Genomic DNA, 19,051 nt, shown 5'->3' with positions numbered 1-19,051 from the left:
TAAAAACCAGGCCGAAGAACCCTCGGACGTGGATTTGGGAACACCTATACCTTGCGTATAGACCCTGTCCACCCAGCGCTGCGCTGTTCATTTTATTGTGGTTTTTCCTCGCTGTTTTGCTGTTTGTAAATTTATAATAAATTTATCTTTTTTATCCTTAATCTGCCGTTGCATTTATAACAGATTGGTGCCGTGACTCGGATCGGAAGAAACTGTGGGAGAATCTCGCTGTCCAGGGGGGTACCCCCGCTGATTTCAGCGGCCTGGGGAGCAGAGACCCTCCGCAGTTCGCTCCGATTTCCGAACCAAATTTAGGCTGAGGAAAAAACCATAATAAAAAGGAAACGGATCCAGAGAGCTCGGGAAGGCGAGGAGCCTTCGGGAAAGCCGCGGCTTGGTAGCTCATAAAAAGTCACACGTGCACGAAGACATCCTTGCAGGAAATAGCTGTAAGTACTGTAAGGTTGAGCGGGTGATCGGGCGAGTTTGTGAGAGACGTGACCTGGTCACGAAGCGAGTGTGGACTTCACACAGCGTTTCCATCCTCCCGCGAGGGAATTGGCCGGCCGCGAAGGAAGCGATTCTGTGTGAAAAAGGGTCTCTCTTTCCTTACTTGTAAAGCCTGAGACTAAAGGGAGTCTCAGGGGACCGATCAAAAAGGGGGCTGAGAGAGGAAGGAACATACAGTCGAGCTCTGGAACTGGTAAACTCTCTCAGCCAAAAGATCTAGAAAGCCGGAGCGCTGAGAAAACCCCTGTGCAGCTAACTGAGAGGTGAGTATTAGCGCGACCTTGGACTTTCAGAAACGAGAAGGAAGACGAACACAACGCAGAGCAGGTAAGAATCTTAATAAACATGGGGCAGAGAAAAAGTAGAATGCAAAAACTGAATAACGAAAAAGGCCCCTCGGAGGAACCAAAACAATTGTTAGACATCCCACCGGAGAGTCCTTTAGGGTGGATGTTGAGAAATTGGGAAAGCTGTCCTGAAAGACAAGAGAAATCCAAAGCAAAGATGATTTATTACTGTGCCGAGATTTGGGGAGGACAGGAATTAAGAAACTGTCTCACTTGGCCAGTATTGGGGACATTTGATAGATGGACGTGCAAAGAATTACTCGCACATGTAGAGAAAAAGGTCTCTTCAGACCCTGAGGAGAAAGAATATGCCAAACTCTGGTTAAATACCAGAGTGCGGCTGTTTCCAATGAAACAGAAAAACGAACCTAAGACAGAGGCCTGGGAACCCCTGCATCACTTACCCCCTCCATACCGCGGGCCAGTAGAGCCTTCAGTGATGGATCAAGTAGTGCCGTCGGCACCCGAGGGCTCCTTAGGGCAACTGGCAGGAGCACGCTCTCCTCAAATACCGGGAGTGGTGCCGGAAATCCTCACTACCCCCCCACCTGCAGAAACCCCAGCCACCGCACCCTCTCCAGAGTCGGTGTTGGTGCAAGGATGGGGCTTACCCCCTCCACAAATACCGGTCCGGCCATCACAGCTGGGACCACCAAAGGTATCAGAAGAAAACCCTCTGAGTCACCTAGCTGCGGCAGACTTTCTGCAAGCAATGAGGGGAAAAACTCCCGCAAACTCCAGTTCCCCTCCTGCAAGCAGGACTCGGTGGAAATCAAAAATAGGGAGTGGAGAATGGGGAGAGACAGAAAATGGGCATCGAATGTTGCCTCTCAGGGAAGTGCCAACCGCCCCCGGAATAATTGGATTTGTGAACGTACCCCTTAACTCAGGGGATGTACGAGCATTCAAGAAAGAAATGGGGCGGTTGCTGGATGACCCATTTGGGATGGCCGAAAGGTTAGACGATTTTCTAGGAAGTAGTATCTACACCTATGAAGATCTCATGGCCATCCTGAGATCCCTGTTTAGCCAGGAGGAAAGAGAGATGATTAAGCAGGCAGGCATCAGAGATTGGGAAAGGCGCCACCCACAGGGAACACCCGGTGACCAAAAGTGGCCGAGTGTGAGCCCGAGTTGGAGTCCCCAGACCGAGGAAGGAAGAAGAAGCATGATAGATTTAAGGAATATCATCGTGCAGGGAATAAGAGAGGCGGTCCCCAGGGGACAAAACATAAGCAAAGTATTTGGGGAATGCCAGAGAAAGGAAGAATCCCCCACCGAATGGTTAGAAAGGCTGCGGAGAAGTCTGCAGATTTACTCTGGGACTGATCCCAGCTCTCCGGTGGGGGAAGTCCTGCTTAAAACTCAATTTGTGGCTAAATCGTGGGAGGATATTCGGAAAAAGCTTGAGAAAATTGATGGGTGGCAGGAGGAGAATCTCCAAGAGCTTCTAAGGGAAGCTCAAAGGGTTTATATGAGAAGAGAAGACGAAAAACAGAAACTTCAAGCCAAAATATTAGTGGCTGCAGTAAAAGAAGTTCAAAAACAAGAACAGAAACAAGGTAAACCAATACCTAAGAAACAAAAAGGATCTCAGAAGGAGGAAACTCCTCCTCGAAAGGATCCTCCAGAGTGTTTCTACTGTAAGAAAGTAGGACACATAAAAAGGGACTGCAGGAAACGAATAAAAGATGAGCAAATATTTAAGGAAGATTAGGGAAGTCTTGGGCTCTTTCAAATGGGGACAGTAACAGCAAAAGAGCCCTTGATAAAACTGAAGGTAGGTCCCCACCGCCAGGAAATAAGTTTCCTGGTTGATACCGGGGCTGAAAGAAGCACCCTGCAGAAGTTACCTATGGGGTGTGAAACAAGTAAAGACAAAGTAATTGTAATTGGCGCAAAGGGAGATCCATTTAAAGTCTCGGTAATCAAAGAGGTGGAAATCGAGTCGGAAAATAAGATATGTTTAGGGAATTTGTTGCTTGTAGAAGAAGCGGACTACAATTTATTAGGAAGAGATATGATCATAGCTTTAGGAATAAATATCGTTGTAAAAAATTCAGAATTGGTAGTAAAAATATTACATTTAACTTCAAAGGATGAAAAGGAAATCGATCCCCGAGTATGGCACTCAAAAGGGGAGGTGGGGAAATTAGATATTACCCCCATCAAAATTGAAATTGAAAACCCAGAGAATCCAATAAGGATCAGGCAATACCCTATCCCAGCAGAAGGGAGAAAGGGTTTGAAATTAATAATTGACGAACTGCTCAAAGGAGGCACCCTCGAACCCTGCATGTCCCCACATAACACCCCCATCCTGGCAGTAAAGAAAGCCGATGGGAATTTCCGATTGGTTCAGGACCTGAGAGCTGTAAATGCTAGAACCCGAACCAGGTTTCCGGTGGTAGCAAATCCTTACACTCTATTAAACAGACTCTCACCAGAGGATGTATGGTATAGTGTAATTGATTTAAAGGATGCATTCTGGACATGTCCTTTGGATGAAGGGAGTAGGAACTTTTTCGCTTTCCAATGGGAGGACCCGGATACCAATCGAAATCAGCAATTGCGGTGGACGGTCCTTCCACAAGGATTTGTCGAATCTCCGAACTTGTTCGGACAAGCCCTAGAGCAATTACTCACTCAATTCACTCCAGAGGAAGGGACAAAACTATTACAATATGTAGACGATTTGCTAATCGACGGAATCACGGAGGAGCAGGTGAAAAAATGTACCATTTCCCTGCTGAATTTTCTGGGACAAAAAGGGTTGAAAGTATCTAAATCCAAGCTGCAATTCACAGAGCCCGAAGTAAAATATCTTGGACATTGGATATCGCAAGGGAAAAAGAAATTAGATCCCGAGAGGGTGGCGGGAATTCTTGAGCTTCCTGCCCCACAAACCAAGAGACAAATTAGGCAATTTTTAGGACTCATGGGATATTGTAGACAGTGGATTGAAGGATACAGCGAGAAGGTGAAATTTCTGTATGAAAGACTAAATACAGATCGATTGAAATGGACAGGGCAAGACGAAACTAAATTTCAGGAACTAAAGAATGCCCTCGTCACTGCTCCAGTTCTAACATTACCCGACACAAATAAAGAATTTCAACTGTTTGTTGATATAAGTGGACAAACAGCACAGGGAGTTCTGACCCAGGAATGGGCAGAAAAGAAAAAACCCATAGGGTTTTTGTCCAAAATCCTAGATCCAGTCAGTTGGGGCTGGCCTACTTGCTTGCAAGCAATTGTGGCAGTAGCACTGTTGGTTGGGGAAGCAAAAAAGGTGACTTTTGGAGCTCCCCTGATAGTTTTCACCCCACATGACGTAAGAAATATCTTACAACAGAAAGCAGAGAAATGGTTGACTGATTCAAGGCTTCTGAAATATGAAGCCATGTTAATCAGCTCGCCAGGACTGGAATTAAGAACCACCTCTGCACAAAACCCTGCACAATTTTTGTATGGGGAACCGACAGGTAAGCTACTTCATAATTGCATTGAAGCAGTAGAATTACAGACTAAAGTAAGACCCGATCTGGAGGATCAGGAATTGGAAGGAGGAGAAAAATGGTTCATCGATGGCTCCTCAAGAATGATAGAAGGAAAACGTAAATCAGGATATGCCATCATAAATGGCATGACAGGACAGACTGTAGAATCGGGTCTCCTAAAGGCAAATTGGTCAGCACAGGCGTGTGAACTCTTTGCTCTCCTAAGAGCCCTTAAGGGCTTGAAGGGAAAAAGGGGAACCATCTATACAGATTCGAGGTATGCATTTGGGATAGTGCATACTTTTGGGAAAATTTGGGAAGAAAGGGGTCTGATCAACACCAAAGGAAAAGGATTGATACACAAAGAAATAATCAAACAAATTTTAGAAGCGGTCAGAGAGCCACAGGAGATATCTGTGGTTCATGTAAAAGGACACCAGACCGGACGACAATTCCATACAAGGGGAAACAATTTAGCGGATAAAGAGGCGAAAAGAGCGGCATTGTTAACCGTAAGTATTTCTGAGCTAGCCCGAAGGGAACCTCCAGAGGTTTCAGTGCTTCCTTCGGAAAAGGAGCAGGAAGACTTCAAAAAGGTAGGTGGCCATTTCAAAGAGGGTAAATGGTGGCTACCTGACGGGAGGGAGCTGGTCCCAAAGGGAATAGCAAAAGGAATACTCAAAAGACTACATGCACAAACACATTGGGGGACCAGGGCATTGGCGGAACAATTTCTAAAATTTTTCGGGTGTAAAGGAATCTTCGAGCTCGCAAAGCAAGAGGTACAAGGGTGTGTGATATGCCAAAAGGTAAATAGATCAAATTTGAGGCAAACTAATTGGGGAGGTCGGCCATTCTCATACCGACCATTTGAAAGAATTCAAGTGGATTTCACTGAATTACCAAAAATTGGTAGAAACAAATATTTGTTAGTTATAGTAGATAAATTGACACATTGGGTAGAGGCCTTTCCCAGAGCTAAGGCTACGGCCCAAACGGTGTCTAAAATTCTACTGGAAGAAATAATTCCTAGATATGGTATTGTAGACCATATTGACTCGGACCAGGGCACACATTTTACCTCTAAAATTATCAAACAATTGTCAGATGCATTAGGGATCAGGTGGCAATATCATACTCCCTGGCACCCTCAGAGCTCGGGGCAAGTAGAAAGGATGAATCAGACATTAAAGTCGCAAATATCCAAATTGACAATCGAAACAAAAATGTCCTGGATCAAATGTCTTCCCTTGGCATTGCTGAATATCAGAACCATGCCGAACTCAGAAACAGGACTGTCCCCGTTTGAAATGCTGTATGGAATGCCATACAAGCATGGTATGCCGGTGGAACATCCCCAAATAGAGGATGTGCAACTTCAACCATATCTCATTTCTATAAATAAAAACTTACAGGAGTTAAGGAGAAGAGGATTGATTCCTCAGAGCAGCACGTTGGGATTTCCGATCCACCAAATTCAACCAGGGGACAAAGTACTGATCAAAGTGTGGAAAGAGCAACCCCTCAGTCCTCACTGGGAAGGTCCATTCCTCGTCCTCCTGACTACAGACACCGCGGTTCGTACGGCTGAAAAGGGCTGGACACACTCTTCCCGAGTGAAGAAAGTTTCGGTTCACGATCCCCCCGAGTGGAAAATTGTAACCCCTCCGGGAGAATTGAAAATCAGGCTTCAGCGGAACAGCAAATGAACAACGAAGAAAGGATAAGTTGTACCAATTTTGAATGTTACTGTTTTCCTTTTGTACATTTTAAGTGTGCATATTGTAAACAAACTTGGGTGACTCATTGTTTAGGGGGACAAAAACCAAGAGGTTTGTGTACCGCGTGTTACAAAAAAAGAATTAGAACAGACCAACCTTTTTCTAGCACTTGCTACCCGGGTGGGCCTCTTGGAACTCGACTCTCCGGAGTGGTTCCGATTTTTCCAGAAGGGACTGCGAGGTCATTTGGACTGTAAGGCGGAACCTCTAATAATTGAGTGCCGCCGAAACATTAAGGTACCGTGCAGGAGCGGCACGATCAAGGCATCTCGGTGGGCAACCTTTAAAAGGAGGTTTGCCATCAGGACGTCAAGGGCCCCTGAAGACAGTCCTTGCTGCCGAGAAGATGGCTATCCCCGCCGTATGTTCTTGTACGGGCGGAGGGAATGGCAGAGGGATGTGATTGTGGGGAATCCTAACGATCCTGAACCTAGCCATGTGCTGGGCCGAGGGGATGGACCCCGAGGCGCCTCCGGGGATGACCTCCCTGGGGAAGTGTGAGCAGTGTCAAACTGCCACAGGAACCGAGCGATTGATCAATTGCCCTCCGGAATTGCACGCAGGAGAATGCTGGGCAAATGATACCCAAATGGACCTGTGTAAATTAGAAAAGAAAATTTGGTGCTCCACCCCGGGGATAAGTACTAGAAAAAGGCGATCACATATCGCAGAGGGAAGAAAGGTCCAAGCGACCCACTGACGAAATAAAAGAGAAATAGGAGGGGTTTCCCCAATCTCGGTCTGCGGGCAGTGTAATAAAACTGTCTGGATTGAGGGAAAGAAACAATCAACGTTCATTGCGTATCACAGAGTCAACCCCTTGTGTTACAATAAAGCAAACTTAAAATATTGTACCATGGGAGGGAAATTATACTGGGAAGGGAGGAACCTGAAACACGAAACGAAAGTGTCATTCAGTAATGAACCTATAGTTTTAGATTTACTGAAAAATGACGATGACAGGGTGTGTCTGCAGTTTGACCAGGTGATCTGTTTTGCAAAGGATGAGGATGGTTCAGATCCTGAAAATAAAATAAAACAATTGACTCTAGAACTAAAAAGACAGGAAATGGAAAATAAAAGAAAAAGGCGAGAGCAAGAGAGGTTAAACTCTCTCAGTGAACAATATGAGCAATTAGAAAAACAATACGATAATTGGAAATTACCTAGCCCCAACCAGAATCTATTTATAGATCTGATGCAAGAAATAGCCACTGAATTAGGATTATCCAATTGTTGGATATGTGGTGGCCTGAAATCAGCCGAGAGATGGCCATGGAAGGGAGAAGGATTAACCCCGGAACAATTACTTAAATGGACAGGATTGAAATTATCTAAAACAACCTGGAGACCAGAGGGGTGGGTGATTGACAAAAGAATCATTGGAACATTTTGCATCAGTCAGGAAGGAAGAGAGTTCACCGAGCTACCTGTGTGTAAAAACTCTCTCGGTAAATTCAGATAAAAAGACAAAAATCTGGCAGCCAGAATCACCCGAGGGCTATTGGAGCCAATCTCGGGAAAATAATTGCGAATGGGTAGATTTAATTGGTCTATGCTGGAACAAACAGGACGGGGCGAATCCCTTCCATGCCTTTCTCGGCCTGAGGGAATATTGGGAGGACCCGGCAAAATTTAACAGAGATTGGAAGTCACCGGATGGGATTTACTGGATATGCAGAAAGAAAGCATACAGTGAATTACCCAAAAATTGGAAAGGATCATGCACACTCGGGATAATTCGGCCTTTTTTCTTTACATTACCTAAAGATGAAAGTAGGTCTTTAGGCGCTCCCCTCTTTGAAACTCTAGCCCGACAAAAGAGGGAATTGAAACGGGAGCTACCAATAGCTGGAGGTAACCACAAATGGAAAGGGGAGGAATGGCCCGCCGAAAGGATCATACAATATTATGGACCGGCAACATGGGCGAATGATGGCAGTTGGGGTTACAGGACCCCAATCTACCTCCTCAATCGGCTTATTAGGTTACAGGCTGTGGTAGAAGTTGTTTCAAATCACACTTCAGAAGCCCTGGAACTCCTAGCAAAACAGCATTCCCAGATGAGAGCTTTTGTATACCAAAATAGACTAGCTCTCGACTATTTGCTAGCTGAGGAGGGAGGAGTGTGTGGTAGATATAACGAGTCAGAGTGTTGCATGGAAATAGATGACTTCGGAGAAACTATAAAGGGACTAGCTGCTGAAATAAAGAAAGTAGCACATGTACCGGTCCAAAAATGGAATTCAATTTTACAAGCTTCTTGGTGGGATCAAATTTTTGGACAAGGGGCATGGTGGAAAAAGCTAGTGTTCTTTATAGGATGTTCAATTGCCGGAGTCATCTTCCTACCCTGCCTAATTCCTTGTCTGATCAGACTAATACATTCTGTCGTTCAGGGAATGCAGATTGCCTCTCTCACAATAGACCCAGAAAAGGCACAAGGAAATACTGCCCTTCTTTCTAAAATCATGAAGTTAGAAGAAGAGAAAGAGAATAGAAATGCAGTCAAAGCGTTGAGAGAATTTGAAAACAAACATATGTTATCCCCAGAAAATGTAGAAGAGTCAGACAAAGAGGAAAACGACATTATCTAAATCTGTATTCCTCTGAAAAATGTACACAGACATGAATTTTTAATGTGGTGAAATTATTAGGTGGGGGACTGTAATAAAGAATTGGATGAATAAAAATTTGAAAGAAAAGGTTTAAATAAAGTATATGTAATTGTAAATGATGAAAATATGGAATGAGAAATCCTCCTCCAGGTCGAGGCAGGATTTCTCTTCCAAAGTTACAGATTGCAAAATCCACCCAGATAACGAACCCCGGCAGGCACATCAACTCGGAGGAAAAGACAGGACAAAGACCATCATAGGGACAAAGAGCTAGCCTGAAAGTCTACCTCCGGACCTGGGCAACGCCCGGCCGACTTCTGCTGGAGACAATCAAATGAAACAAAAGGGACGAGTCTCAGGAAGATGGTCGTTGCTAAAATTGAACACCCCACCCGCCAAACCTATGCTGGAGTAACTCAATCAAGAAGGACAAAGAGGGAACAACTCCTCCGAGATATCCATCGGCACTGGCCCGGATCCCTCGACTCTGCTGTGATGAAATATGTTAAAATACATACAGAATCACTTTGCATTTGAGGAGACTCTGCCCGGACACTTACTAACTCAATCTTCTAGGCCAGGAAATCCATTCACCTGACAATCAGGGACACTTGGTGAATGGAAACTAATTGGAATTCTAGCCTGGGGACACAAAATCCCTATAAAAACCCAGGCCAAAGAACCCTCGGACATGGATTTGGGAACACCTATACCTTGCGTATAGACCCTGTCCACCCAGCGCTGCGCTGTTCATTTTATTGTGGTTTTTCCTCGCTGTTTTGCTGTTTGTAAATTTATAATAAATTTATCTTTTTTATCCTTAATCTGCCGTTGCATTTATAACAACTTCAAAATTATTATAATTTGGAGGGAGGGGGTCTACATTCTTTCATCCCAAGGGAGACTCCTGCTCTCCCTAGCAGACACCTGTCTTCTAGAACCAAGACAGGCATACACCAGAATGAGTTGCTAGGAAAAGGGGCCTTTATTCTCTGAGCTTTTCAGGTTTTATAGGGTCTTACGCTGCAGGGTTAACATGATTGGTCAAGAGAACACCACCTCTTGTCCCATTGCTGGGAGGAGAGATAAACACGCTATCTACAGTTATACAGAATTGTTTTGAGAAAGTAAGATGGTTTATAAATATTGTCCTTGAGCGTGAGATCTCCCAAGAAACTTTCCCTTGGGAACAGATCAGCCACCGACAGGCTGCAATTCTCTCAGGCTCAGAGAAAATCAGGTCCACAAGCCACACAAACATCTTTGTGTGAATCAGTCCGTGTCCTTTAGTGACAGTCAAGGGGTGGTGTTGCACTTAACCAATGATTGTAGATGTGTTGCTTTAATGACCAATTAGAGTTTTACCTCTCAGACTTTCTCGAACATGTATATAAAAGAAGATTAGGAATAATAAACTTTGCTCTCTTGGACAATGAAGCTGAGAGAGAGGGGTGTCTGCCGAGTGTGTGGACAGGACGGGGGCACCAATGAAAAGACACATGATTGCAGTAGTAATAGAATCTATAAATAAATGTGTAATGTAAGCAGTAAATGGCTTCTGCAAAATCATATTGATTTATTGTTCAGAGGTCCTGAGCTCCCGCATGTTGGTGACCCCGATGTGATGATAGCACCATGATATAAAGCGGACCCAGACCCTTTGAACTGGGAGAGCAGTCCTGCAGAGTGAAAAGGCAGGAGGCCTGGCCAGAGACTGACATGGTGGGACCATGTCCGTGGGAGGCAGAGGACGGTTCTAGACAATACACAGGACACTGCAGCAGTACACCAGAACAGGTGAGGGACCAGGGCTGGAGAGAATGGGGAAGGCTCTGCCAAAAGAAGAGCAAGCCATGCCAAACATCCTCCAACATATTCTCTCTAAAAGAGACCCAGAAGTCTTAAAAGGACTGTTAAAATGGTGTCAGGAGAGAGGATTTTTTGCCATCCCTAGGAGTATTTTTTGGTACCTTTGAGTGGGAAAGGCTGGGACTAATCCTCTGGGATGCCATGAGTGATGGATTAAAGGAAACTAAGGTGTTGGGGAGGATGAAACAGGGAAACCTTGTGAATATGATTGTTTAACAAAAGATTCTAAAGGTAAGAGGCCTAGAATCGAGATAGAAATGAAAGCCTGCTATGAGTCATAAGATACAGAGTACTGGTTACTATATGACCAAAGAACAATAGCCTAGCCAGTTAAAGGAGAATCCCTGCTGACAAAACAATGTCCTTCTGCTGATAGAAAGTCCAAAGGAAAAGAAGCAAGAAAAGAACTTTTAAAGCTTTGTAGAGTCTAAAATGCAACACTGTATGTTAATATAGGGAAGTGCATAGGCTGTATGTAAATTCTTTAGTGGGTGTGTCTCATGGTGATTGGTTACTAAGAATTAGAATATTCACTATAGGAAAGCAATAAATGGATTGCAACAAGAGCCTCTCTCTCTTACTCCCTCCCTCCCCTTTTCCAACCTCTCCTCCCTGTCCTGCCCGTCTCTCCCTCCTCCCCCGGACCACGTGGACGCTGAGGCTGGTGGCAAACACAGGTCTCCCCTCCTTTTACCCTTATAATAAATTGCTTATACTTGAACAGCTTGACCCAGGAGAAGTCTCTCACTGTGAGCGAGCGTTTTTACACAGCAACACTAAGGGACTTAGCACATCGTGAAAGTTGATCCTTGCAGTGCTAAAGCAATTAAAAGCAAGGAGAGAAAAGCACCAGGGTTACCCACATGTCCTGTGATATCCACTAAAGAGCTAACAATGGCAGCAGTGGGTCCTCCCCATGGGCATACAAATGCAGAATGTGGTCATTCAAATGTCAAAAGTTGACAAGAAATAATTATGCTACAGTAACAAAGCAAGAGTTAAGATACTTTCTCATTTGGATGCAGCAGAATTGGCTTAATATGGACCTTGAGTATGCCTTTAGAAACGTTTTCTGGACTGCTCTAAGAGTTTGGCTACTTTCGCTGCCCTTTTCTGTGCCTTTTGGTAATTAAGAGCTTTAATGGACAATCTACACAGGCTATAAACTCTGTAATTCCACCTGCATCACAGAAGCAGTCATCTTCACACTCCCCCACCCAACTGAGCGAGCATTCCTGGATGCGCTGCCCTTAGAGAGAAGGGGAGAGAGTCAGAGAGAAGAAGAAAGGAAGGAGAGATCCAATGCTTTTAAATCAATCGCAGAAATACAAGGGCGGGATATTGTCTCTGCCTTTGAATAGGAATCAGATCTAGATTGGACCCCCCCACCGCGACTGAGGAGGGCATGGCTAGGGAGTGTTGGAATGGGTGCAGAGAGCAGAGGCACCCCCGTAATAGAGCCGCTGCAGAAAAAGCTTCAATAACCCCCCAAACTTGCATGTGTCTCACTCAGCCCTGTGGGGGTCCCTGCGGGGATGCTCTCACTGTGACAAGCAAGGCTCCACACAGGAATGCCATCCCCCAAGAGAGGAGCTTGAACCGCGTGGAGGTTCTGCGCATGCCCAGTTGCTGCCTGGCAAACACCTGCTTTGCCTGTAGTCCTTCACTGCGCTTGTGCAATCACTGCCATGTATTGCTACCAATGTCATTTTGTAACCACCTGGACTCACGACCTCCAGCTACCGCGCCACCTCTGGCTGCTTCTGTTGTGGCAAGGAGTGGGGAAGAACAGCGGGGAAAGCATTTTATCCCAGGAGAAAGGGCAGATTTGCAAGATGCAGGAAGAGAGCCATCAAATTTTAAATCAAGGGAATTTTCTGAAAGAAGTTTAAAATCAGTTCATTGGGGTGAAGTGGGACAGAAAGCTTTAAAGGGAAGAGATTCTGACATAGCAGAAGAAAAGTTTATAGCCTTGCCAATGCTCTAACACAGAATGAGGAAAAGGACTACCTGCAATCTGACAGAAAGCAAAATATCAATACGGCTAAAAAGTCAGGTTGTTGGTGTTCGCTGGATGAAAAAGCCACAGAACTGTATTGGTCTCCCAGGCTGGGAGGCCCCCAGAGTTCATCAGAGCTCTCTTGCCTCCTCCCGAGTCCTGTGCAGTGCAGCACCCCTGGCACCTGCCAGAGAGCAGCTGACCAGCTCCATCCATTATCAGAATGTCTAAAACACGCATTGAAATACATTTATTAAAGTTAACCTTATGTTTTCAGTCAACTGTGATTTTTAACAGGAGTTACTGGAGAGATTTAAAGTTGTCTGTGTGAATATAACATGGCAAGATCTATCTTTAGCAGAAATGCGTGATAAAACTTATATATAAAAATTGATAAAGTACCCAGTTTGTTAAAAAGTTATGATTCATTGTTTTCTTAGAATGTTTTTATATACCGTTTTAGAGTTAATTTTGTGTAATTAGGAGTTCTTGTGGCTTTACAGTTTTACTAGAGAAAATACTGTGACCCTTTAGAAAATTCAAGAAAGCCCTCTTTAGAAATGTTTAGAGCAAATACTAACAAAATTTAAAAGTTACCTTGCAATAATTAGTTTTAAAACCTAATGTCAAAATATTGAATGATTTACAACTACTGATAAAATGACCTTCTCGTTATCTACAGAAAATATTCATGGTTTAAAAAATAATTACCTAGGAAAACTTCACTGTACAAGAGAAAGTTAAGTTAACCATATATTACCTGTTTGCTAGAATTAAGCAAAGTTAAGTTTCATTATGTTTAGGTCTGAGTGTTCTTAAGTTAGGTTTTATCACTTTGGTATATTTTTGAGGTTAAGTTTCTGTCACAATTTCTACAAAGTTAGAATATTGTTTAATGTAAATTGTCTCACGTTTTGTTGAAGACACTCACCTAGACTGCAAAGTGTAATTATTTAACTAGAGAGATAAGGATGGAAACAGCTGTGATGGAACACTGATAAACACCTGCTTGTGGATGGAGAGGAATGCAGTCTGATGAACCCTTGATTTCATCGGGGGTTCTATTGCTTCTTACAATCTCTGCTGCTTTTGTTTTCTTTAGGTAACAAAAGAGTAGTGACTGTTACTAATACTAAGAAGTTCAGAAGTTTTTTACCTTGTTTTGTTTCTTGTCATTGAGACATGAATGTTTTGAAAATATTATCTTTCTCAGACACTGCTGACATTCATTGTATAATTTGAATTTATGGATTTTTTTATGATGAGCATTATTTATAGGGTGACATTATTGTATTTATAGCCGGGTTCTCATATATTTTAATATCTCTTTGTGTAATTACCTTTTAGACATGTGTCATTTGAGATCTTTTTGTTTTCTAACTGCAGATGCATCTCCTCAAGTCATACAGCTGTTCCTGTACAGGGTTTTTCTTGCTCTTTAACTCATTCCCTTGTTTAAGAAGTCTTGCTTTTGCCTAATTCAGTGTAGCTTTCTTGTTTTTCAGTGCTTCCAGAATTCCAGGAAAATGTATCATTGCTGAAAGTGAGCTATCCTGAGAGAAACTTCAGATTAAATGAACTGCTAGATGGTTTGATTGGTCTGTTGCCTAAGACTTATAATAATTTGCTTTACACAAATGCACTTCAACAGTTTGCTGAGCTTTAAGAGTCTCATGGCTGCTATTATTAAGAACCTTGTTTTGAAAATGAGTTAAGAGACATCTTTCCAGTTTAAAGCCTAGGTCTTGGCCAAGCCTTGACTTTACCTGGATGGAATGTTTGCCAACAGATCTAGATGTTTTCTGTACTGAATCAACGTTTGAGTCGCTTTTGACTTGGCAATTGAACACTATTGGTATGACAGCTGGACCAGTTTTGAAGTGGGCTTGGAGAATCTATTCCAGCCAGGGAACCCTAGCCAACCACTCTCTCTGTTGTGGAATACCTCATGATCAGTGTGTCATAACCTCAAATCTTATAAATATTAATAATTTAACAAGGATCAAAACACAGATATGGGGGCTTCTGAACTCGGGGTGATACATTTTGTTCTTTAATCCTAGCACAGAGAATCCAGTAGTAATGGAGGGAAATTGTCTTGTCTTTCCCAAGGAAAAATGCAGCAGGTTCCAGTCCTGCATCAGCACATCCCCTCTGGGAACATTATATTGCCTTACTAATCACACTTACTTGCATCCTGCATCTTCAAACCATCTTCATATTTGCATATATGGCAAAGTGCCCCTCCAAGGAGCCATAAGGAGAGTCTATAATTGTGCCGGGGGGGGGGGGGGGGGGGGGGGAGGGGCAGGCAGGACACAGCACTGAGGTAGCAATGTGGCTTCCCAAAGAATATATTCCAATGCAAAACCAGCAGTAAAAGTGTCCAGGCTAGCTTTAGTTATTATTAGAAGTGTCTAGACTGGACATCTAATATTTTAGACAACCAGCTGCTTCATTTGAGAAGGAGTTTGGTCTTGATTCCAGACTCATCACCAAATCCACTTTCAGAACTCTATGGAATACCTGAGTGTCTTTTTTCTTCCTGTATGGCATGCACCAGAGTGTTTTTAAAGAGGCAAACACAGTTTTAATTATCTGAGTTTTTAAAATTTGTTTAGAGTTGAAGTGTAAATTAATAGTGCAACACTTTCCGTAAGAAGTCCCATATTGTTATAAATGCAACGGCAGATTAAAGATTAACAAAGATTAATTTATTATAAATTAATAAAGCAACAAACAGCGAGGAAAAAACCACAATAAATGGACAGCGCAGCGCTGGGTGGACAGGGTCTATACGCAAGGTATAGGTGTTCCCAAATCCACGTCTGAGGGTTCTCTGGCCTGGGTTTTTATAGGGATTTTATGTCCCCAGGCTAGAATTCCAACCAGTTTCCATTCACCAAATGTCCCTGATTGTCTGGTGAATGGATTTCCTGGCCTAGAACATTGAGTCAGTAAGTATCCGGGCAGAGTCTCCTCAAATGCAAAGTGAGTCTGTATGTATTTTAACATATTTCATCACAGCAGGATCGAGAGATCCGGGCTAGCGCCGATGGATATCTCGGAGGAGTAGTCTCTTCTTTGTCTTTCTTGATTGAGTTTCTGTAGTATGGGTTTGGCGGGTGTGGTGTTCGATTCTGGCAACGACCATCTTCCTGAGGCTCATCCCTTTTGTCTTGCTTGATGGTCTTCGGCTGAAATCGGCCGGGCGTTGCCTTTCTCTGGAGGTAGACTTTTAGGCTGGTTCTTTTGTTTCTATGATGGCCTGTGTCCTGTCCTTTCCTCCGAGTTGATGAGTCTGCTGAAACCTGTTATCTGGGGGGGTTCTTTTGCAATTCGTGATTTTTGGAAAAGGAATTCTACCTCGACCGGGAGGAGAATTCCTTATTCCATACTTTCATTTAGTTATAATTATACATACTTTATTTAAACTTCTTATTCCGAATTTTTATTTACCCAATTCTTTATTACACATATTTAGTAACAAATTGTTTCAGTCCAGCTCCAATGGAGTTTAACTCCCAGACAGAACCCTTCGGAGTCTGAAAACACCATTTCTCTTCCCAACCTGATCTGCCTATCAAAGCAAATTTGCTCAATAAACCTATCACTTACTGAAGGGAATATAACCCAGGCTGTTACGGGTGTTCTGAGAGCAAATTGTCTTCGCTTGAGATTAGTGAAAGTTAGAGGGAAAAATCATAATTAGAATAGTTAATAATTAGGCATCATAATTAGAAGCAAGGAGAAAAAGACAAAGAAAATCATGATTTTTTTAGTTTCGTCACTTACCAAATTTTGAAAGATGTTTACAGCCTGCATAACTTATTTTAAAGGGGTGCTTTTTGATTACTACTGAGCACATGTGTTAACACAAAAACAAGCAGAGAGAACTTGGCAAGGGAGGCAGAAGTGAGTGGGAGAATGCAATGAACCCCCTGACAAGTCCACCCTTGCTCTATTTTCTGAATTACCCTGGAATCTAAACAAGCAACTTATTTTTTGGATGGAGGGGCAAGAAAAGGACAAATGGGGTCAACACATCCATTCTGAAAAACTATTTTTTTTTTCCTCCACTACACAAGGAAAGCTGCAGCAGGTTCTCAGTGTTACTGACCCTTACCTTCCCACAGGAGCTGAATGGTTTAATGAAAGCTCTCTTCATTTTTTCAACATTAACAGTTCTTTAATTAAAACTCTATGTGTGTCTTTTTCTCAAATCTCTGTCTAATACAAAAACACCCCAGTCTCCAAGGAAAATTTATACTTCAATAATGAAATAAGTTCTTGTGTTGTGGGTGAGTCAGGGTCTGTTCATGATTAAGAAACTCTAAATATGACAGATTACTTGCAATTAATTATTATTTCATCCCCTCAGAGAATATAATCTACAACACAATTCTTTCACACGAAGTCCTGAATTTCAGAGCTCCCCAGCTTCTACAAATAAATACATTTTGTTTACCTATTGCTTATGAAAGAGGTTTGTTTGAAACCTGACCAGGAAGATAAAATTGTGGGTGAAGTGATGTAGCCAGAATGGAACGCTGATTTTAATGTGTTTTTTTAACATATAATGACATATTTTTGCCTATGTAATTATTTTTAGAAGACAGGAGGAAAAAAAAAAATAAAATCCAGTAGGATCTAAATAACTTTCTCTCATCCTCTTCCCTGCAGCCACTGGATCATCCAGCCTTCTCAGGCTGCATCAGTGTGCATTAGGAATGTTCCCAATTTCAAATACAAAAATACCAACATCAAAATAGGAGAGTCTAAACTAAGGTTTGTCCAAATCTGTTTGCAGCAGAAGGGCCATGGAAAACAATTGCCCTCTGCACACTGGCTCAGAGGCACTGCAGTCTTAATAAATTTCAGGCTCAGACCAGTTTACATTTTCTGGCACTTCGTGCCTCAGTGGCATCTGGTGAGGGGTTATTTATTTATTTATTTATTTATTTATTTTATTTATTAAAATTTTCTCTGTAGCAGAAGGCTCAATAAATTCGCAAGGTTTTTGCAAGTAAGCTTGAAGGGCTTGTTCACCAGACCTTGAATTATAAGTAAATGCTCAAAATTAGTTGTCAACTTTGAGTTGTGTATACAGCAACTTATACAACAAAGCAGTGGCATTGGATACAAATCTTAGTGCTCAGTGCTTTGGGGGCACTCTGGAAACTTTGAGCACAGTACCTTTGGGTTCCCAGCCAAATTTGTGGGGGGGAGCAGTATTGTCTAAGATTTTGATTTATCACTGCACCTCAGCAGAAGCAGAGGTCTGTCATCCCACAGAGCAGCTTCTGCATTAGTGGTGGCACAGGCAGTTTAACCTTAATTTATCAAAGGAAAACATTCACCTTCAACCTTTTAAATCTGCAGGAGTCATGTGGATGCTAGCTCTGGAGCAGGCAGCAGAGTGCTTGTAGAAATTACAGGCCACATAGCTCCTCAGTCTTGCCTGAGAAACTAGCTTGGGAAAAACACCTTGCAGGTGTTGTTTTCTGTCTCTTGTTTTCTTTGCAAGAGAAAGTCAGGGGTTGGTGAACCCCACTGATCAATGATAGTAATGTAGTAATTTACTAACCAATAAGAGTTTCCTTTCTGTACTTTCCATGTATCAGTCTATAAAAGAAACCTGAAGTAATAAACTAGAGACATTCTCCTAATCGACTCCATGAGAGTCTGTGTTGCTCATTCCCAGCCATTCCTAATAGAGCAACAGAGTCACTTTTGCTGAATTCACTTCTTACTCCTCTTACTGCTTTCTCCAACACATCATCTCTAGTTCTAATTCAGTAACAGCTGTAGAGAGTACACTGGGATATTAAGGATGAGACACAGGCCAAGAAATGCAAGTTCATAAATATCCACTACAAAACATCAGTGGTAAACACAGAAAGGCCTCAGTTACAGGCTCATGTGTGGGGATGTAAATATTAAGTTTATAAAATCAAGAACTAGAATCCAGGAAGTGCTAGAATTCACCTTAGCCTTAATTTCTTCTATTTGAGAATGTATTTCCACTTCCTGTGTACTTCATAGCTGATAATGTCTGTGGTGATATTAGAATTTAATGTCCTCATGTCTAATTCTTCCGTAAGACCAACTCCTCCCAAAGGCTGAGTTCAAGTTATTCGAGCAACTGTACTAGTAAATAATTTTGTACTAGCCACCTAGATTATCAGAATATTTTCAGACTTACAACACTTTTTTCTAAGCCTTATAAATAGCTATACTGCTTTGGCTAAAACTTTGCAAACATCTATAAAGGGAAACTCATGATAAATTCCAACTAAAAATGTGCAGCACTACACATGAAGAGAAACAGGTGGGGGATAACCCATTTAAAATGCATTGTTAAAAAAAAAAGCAGCTCTGTATACATTCAAAATATTTTAGCAAGCAAATCCCAAAATAGCCCCTA

Source organism: Cyanistes caeruleus, chromosome 12 (assembly GCF_971803275.1).
Source record: "Cyanistes caeruleus chromosome 12, bCyaCae1.hap1.1, whole genome shotgun sequence".
Taxonomy (NCBI): domain Eukaryota; kingdom Metazoa; phylum Chordata; class Aves; order Passeriformes; family Paridae; genus Cyanistes; species Cyanistes caeruleus.
This window is presented reverse-complemented; position numbering follows the sequence as displayed.